At 41.8% G+C, this 6,254-nt stretch overlaps 1 long non-coding RNA gene across 1 annotated transcript; it reads left to right on the forward strand.

Annotated features, from left to right (window-relative positions):
- Positions 1–2,719: 2,719 nt before the first annotated feature.
- Positions 2,720–3,790, forward strand: LOC123731871 (uncharacterized). Its single transcript, XR_006762894.1, has 2 exons — positions 2,720–2,972; positions 3,261–3,790. It is a non-coding gene; the product is annotated as an uncharacterized lncRNA (long non-coding RNA).
- The last annotated feature ends 2,464 nt before the right edge of the window (positions 3,791–6,254 follow it).

A 6,254-nucleotide genomic window follows, 5' to 3' on the forward strand; every position in this document is an offset into this window, starting at 1 on the left:
TGAAGCTCTCAACCTGCAGCCCCATCGATGAGAATGGGGCGTGATCGGTCATCCTTTTTCTGTAGTCCACAATCATCTCCTTTGTGTTGATCACGTTGAGGGAGAGGTTGTTCTCCTGGCACCACATGGCCAGGTCTCTGACCTCCTCCCTATAGGCTGTCTTGTCATTGTCATTGATCAGGCCTACCACTGTTGTGTCATCAGAAAACTTAATGATGGTGTTAGAGTCATGCATGGATGTGCATTCATGAGTGAACAGGGAGTACAGGAGGGGACTGAGCACGCACCCCTGAGTGGCCCCCGTGTTGAGGATCAGCGTGACGGATGTGTAGTTACCTACCCTTACAACCTGGGGGAGGCCCGTCAGGAAGTCCAGGATCCATTTGCAGAGGGAGGTGTTTAGTCCCAGCAAACTTATTGATGAGCTTTGAGGTCACTATGGTGTTGAATGCTGAGCTGAGGTCAATGAATAGCATTTTCACATAGGTGTTCCTTTTGTCCAGGTTTGAAAGGGCAGTGTGGAGTGCAATAAATATTGCATCATCTGTGGATATGTTGAGGCGGTATGCAAATCGGAGTGGGTCTAGGGTTTCTGGGATAATTGTATTGATGTGAGCCATGAAGTAGCCTTTCAAAGCACTTCATGGCTACAGATGTGAGTGCTACGGGTCGGTAGTCATTTAGGCAGGTTACCTTAGTGTTGTTGGGCACAGGGCATATGGTGGTCTGCTTGAAACATGTTGGTATTACAGACTCAGACAGGGAGAGGTTGTAAATGTCAGTGAAGAAACTTACCATTTGGTCAGTGCATGCTCATAGTACACATTCTTTTAATCCCTGGGCCTGCGGCCTTGTGAATGTTGACCTGTTTAAAGGTCTTACTCACATCGGATGCAGAGAGCGTGATCACACAGTCGTCCAGAACAGCTGATGCTCTCATGCATGTGTCAGTGTTACTTGCCTCGAAGAGAGCATAGAAGTAATTTAGATTGTCTGGTAGGCTTGTGTCAGTGGGCAGCTCTTGGCTCTGCTTCTCTTTGTAGTCTGTAATAGTTTGCAAGCCCTGCCACATCTGACCAGCTCATTCAATGCGGTTTTAGTGCCAGCCTCTGACTGTGGTGGTATGTAAACAGCTATAAAGAATACAGATGAAAACTATCTCAGTAGGTAGTGTGGTCTACAGCTTATCATGAGATACTCTACCTCAGGCAAGCAATAGCTCGAGACTTCCTTAGATATCGTGCACCAGCTGTTGTTTACAAAAATACATACCTGACGCCGCTCTTCTGTCCTGCCAATACATTGTTTAACCAGCCAGCTGTATGTTGATGTTGTCGTCGTTCAGCCACTACTCCGTATAGAATAAGATGTTACAGTTTTTAATGACAAGGTTAGAATGTTGTTATACGAATTAAACAAAATAAAATACGTTCATTTGACACAAAAAAATAGTTAAAGTCGCACGGTGGCTGTATTACACTTCAGAATTGCATTGGGGCATACTTCTATTTTACTGTACAGCGTTCCTCTGTATCTTGGGTCCATTAAATGTGAAGAGTTTACACAAGTATTAGCATCGTAGCTCTTATTGCAGGACTTTAACTATGGGAAATCACTTCACAATTCCATAGGTAAGGCTGTACATTAAAATATGAATGTTCAATAGGCACTTTAGTCTGAATTGTGAGGTGATTTCCCACAGTTAAAGTCCTGCAAAAAGAGCTGTGACGCTAATATTTGTGTAAACTCTTTAGAATTGTAATCTGTGGGAAATCCCCTCACAATTCCATAAGTTTCTTTAAAAATATAGATATTTAAACAGGCAAGTCAGTTAAGAACAAATTCTTATTTTCAATGACAGCCTACCCCGGCCAAACCTGACAACACTGGGCCAATTGTGCACCGCCCTATGGGACTCCCAATCATGTCCGGATGTGATACAGCCTGCATTTGAACCAGGGACTTTAGTGACGCCTCTTGCACTGAGATGCAGTGCCTTAGACCGCTGCGCCACTCTGGAGCCCTGTACATTGCAATATGAACGTTCAATAGGCACTATAGGCTGAATTGTGAGGTGATTTCCCACAGTTAAAGTCCCGCAATAAGAGCTACGATGCTAATATTTGTGTAAGCGCTTTAGAATTGTAATCTGTGGGTGTCAATAACTAGGCTTGTACCCCATGTCATGAATCCAAGATCCATAAGGCTGTACATTGAAGGTATGTTGCAGTCCTGAAGACTATATATCCGCAGTGCAATTTCAACAGATTTTTTTGTAGTGTCCAATTAACAAATTATTGTCTTTTGTTGAATTTATTTAACATATTCCAAACTTGTTTAGCATTATACAGTCCCTCCAGGATTTCGCAGCAGTTTTTGTGATTTCTGTGGTCAAAAAAGGTTGATTTTGCGGCAACTTTTCCAAAATTCTGAGATACATTTTGGATGTTTCTTTTCACGTTAATTTCATATAAATCAATAAAAAGTCATATGTGCTCAGTTTTTACATATGTGCTCAGTTTTACAAATTACAACAAATTTTGATTGGACCCTTTTATGCACTAAAAGTGCGGGGATTGGTCAAAATTGCGAGCTCTTGCATAATATGCGCTGATTGGTTGATTTTGCGTTGAATTATGCGATCTCGGAAAGCTGGAGGGACTGATTATATTGTCCAATTGTGGCATGATTCCACAATTTATATCCGTTTGCATCAGTTTCAATGGGTAACTCTTCTTTGGAATCCGAACCGCCGATTCTACTATTGTTGCTCAGAAAAATATTGTTCACGATACACACGCAATAAAGAGATAGGAGGGAGACTGTGTGAGAGGTGAAAGCAAAGCAGGGAGGGATGGTGAATGATTCACAGAGAGAGCAGGGGCATATTCATTACGGAAACCGTTTAACGTTTAAGAACTAAATGGAAGAACACAGTTCAAAAATGAGAGTTTCTATTGGGATAAATTCAGGTATGTCCCTCCACGTTTTGTTCTGTTTGCTTCCGTTTTAAAGGCACACTATTTCCAAAATAGTTTTATGTGAAACCACACTGTTATTCTAATCATTTGTTTTATTTAGTATAGTAGAAGCTTGTCTTAAGGATCCTAAATAATGCCATAGATTACATAAAAAATATATTAAACTAGATGGCAAAAAAGTATGACGTAAGATGTGAACCTGGTATTCCAACTGATTATAAGCTGCAATATTATCTTCTGATTCAAAATGTTTTTCTTATTTTTTTCTTTCCTAAAAAGGTACTAAACAGACTATGCCCTTGGAAGGGAGAGGGCTAATACTCGGTTCCAGGAACCTGAAGACATGTACGTGACATATGGCATTGGTTCTGGGTCAGAACGAGAAATGTTTTTAATTTGAGCTGATCACTGTTTGTTTTGTATTGGAATATGAAGGTGAACTTTGCTCTATGTGAAGGAGGTGAACTTCGCGACCAGAGATTCTCTGCACTGTGTTTATAAATGCAGAAAGTACAAGAGCTGGAAAATGTGGAAAGTGGATTAATAGTTTGTAATGGGACCTGGCGAGCTACCAGGGCTGTGTATTTACATCCAACGGCTACACAAGGGTGGTATTGGGATCTGAAAAGAAACGTGTGGATGACCAAGTCGTAACACTACAATTAGACCTACCTGAATGAAAATAGAAATACAGTATGTCTTGATAAATAACACAAATCAATCTATACTGATTGTTCTCATGTATATTTGTGTGTGTTTGTGTCTTAAGTTTTGTTTTATGAACGTTAATAAATACACAGACGACCTTGTTCATTAGTGTGATGATTTAATTGGTTTGATATCATTAAAGTTAAAGCAAAGCAGCTACAGGGATCATCTCAACAGACAGTAAAGATGCTATTTTGGAATGACTGGACAGCAGAACACACAGAGGAACAGAATGAGAGTACAGTTCTAGAGAACACCAGCTAGAGTTCTACATTCTAGGAGAATTCCAGCCACCAGCCAGTAGTGTGCAGGATCCAGACATGACATCATGCCATGGATTTAATACCTCCTGGTGTCTAACTTTAACAAGACATGTACCCCTAATGCATCCATAGTATTACTATCTTTCTTTTATCTGGTGGAAATGGGTTTCTGAGTCCTACTCAAACCAAGCATGAGACTGAGACCAGGATTCAATCCCAGCACTTTGTCAGCTATGTGCCATTTTAAAGGTAACTTATGATTGAACTGAACATTCATTGTGAATGCAGTCTTATTATCATATTATATTAAGTAGCCTATTGAATCCCAGCCTGAATATTCAGTAGCCTATACCAGGTTTAGGATAATGACTAGATAGATAGATTGTGATATAATTATCAAAAAACGTTTAATGAGCTGAAATAAAATATCCCAGTAAATGTTCCATACGCACAAAAAGCCTATTTCTCTCAAATGTTGTCCACAAATGTTTCCATCCCTGTTAGTGAGCATTTTATCCTTTGTCAAGATTGTCCAGTCACCTGACAGGTGTGGCATATCAAGAAGCTGATTAAACAGCATGGTCATTACACAGGTGCACCTTGTGCTGGGGGCAATAACAGGCCACTAAAATGTGCAGTTTTGTCACACAACACATAAAGAAATGCCACAGTCAGCATGCTGACTGCGGGAATGTCCACCAGAGCTGTTGCCAGATAATTGAATGTTCATTTCTCTACCATATGCCGCCTCCAAAGTTGTTTTAGAGAATTTGGCAGTACATCCCAACCGGCCTCACAACCGCAGACCACGTGTAACCACGCCAGTCCAGGATCTCCTCAGCCGGCTTCTTCACCTGCGGATCTTCAGCGGGGGAGGGGGCGTGCGGAAAAGTATTTATACAGTGGGGGAAAAAAGTATTTGATCCCCTGCTGATTTTGTACGTTTGCCCACTGACAAAGAAATTATCAGTCCATAATTTTAATGATAGGTTTATTTGAACAGTGAGAGACAGAATAACAACAAAAAAGTCCATAAAAACGCATGTCAAAAATGTTATAAAATGATTTGCATTTTAATGAGGGAAATAAGTATTTGACTCCTCTGCCAAACATGACTTAGCACTTGGTGGCAAAACCCTTGTTGGCAATCACAGAGGTCAGACGTTTCTTGTAGTTGGCCACCATGTTTGCACACAACTCAGGAGGGATTTTGTCCCACTCCTCTTTGCAGATCTTCTCCAAGTCATTAAGGTTTCGAAGCTGACGTTTGGCAACTCGAACCTTCAGCTCCCTCCACAGATTTTCTATGGGATTAAGGTCTGGAGACTTAAGAAGAAGACTTAATGTGCTTCTTCTTGAGCCACTCCTTTGTTGCCTTGGCGGTGTGTTTTGGGTCATTGTCATGCTGGAATACCCCTCCACGACCCATTTTCAATGCCCTGGCTGAGGGAAGGATGTTCTCAGCCAAGATTTGACGGTCCATGGCCCTGTCAATTGTCCCTTTGATGCGGTGAAGTTGTCCTGTCCCCTTAGCAGAAAAACACCCTCAAAGCATAATGTTTCCACCTCCATGTTTGACGGTGGAGATGTTGTTCTTGGGCTCATAGGCAGCATTCCTCCTCCTCCAAACACGGCGAGTTGAGTTGATGCCAAATTTTGGTCTCATCTGACCACAACACTTTCACCAGTTGTCCTTTGAATCATTCAGATGTTCATTGGCAAACTTCAGACGGGCATGTATATGTATTCTTGAGTAGGGGGACCTTGCGGGCAATGCAGGATTTCAGTCCTTCACGGCGTAGTGTGTTACCAATTGTTTTCTTGGTGACTATGGTCCCAGCTGCCTTGAGATCATTGACAAGATACTCCTGTGTAGTTTTGGGCTGATTCCTCACCGTTCTCATGATCATTGCAACTCCACGAGGTGAGATCTTGCATGGAGCCCCAGGCCGAGGGATATTGACAGTTCTTTTGTGTTTCTTCCATTTGCGAATAATCGCACCAAATGTTGTCACCTTCTCACCAAGCTGCTTGGCGATGGTCTTGTAGCCCATTCCAGCCTTGTGTAGGTCTACAATCTTGTCCCTGACATCCTTGGAGAGGTCTTTGGTCTTGGCCATGGTGGAGAGTTTGGAATCTAATTGATTGATTGCTTCTGTGGACAGGTGTCTTTTTTACAGGTAACAAGCTGCGGTTAGGAGCACTCCCTTTAAGAGTGTGCTCCTTATCTCAGCTTGTTACCTGTATAAAAGACACTTGGGTGCCAGAAATCTTTCTGATAGAGGGGGTCAAATACTTATTT

The sequence above is a fragment of the Salmo salar genome, chromosome ssa02 (genome assembly GCF_905237065.1).
Source record: "Salmo salar chromosome ssa02, Ssal_v3.1, whole genome shotgun sequence".
Lineage (NCBI taxonomy): Eukaryota > Metazoa > Chordata > Actinopteri > Salmoniformes > Salmonidae > Salmo > Salmo salar.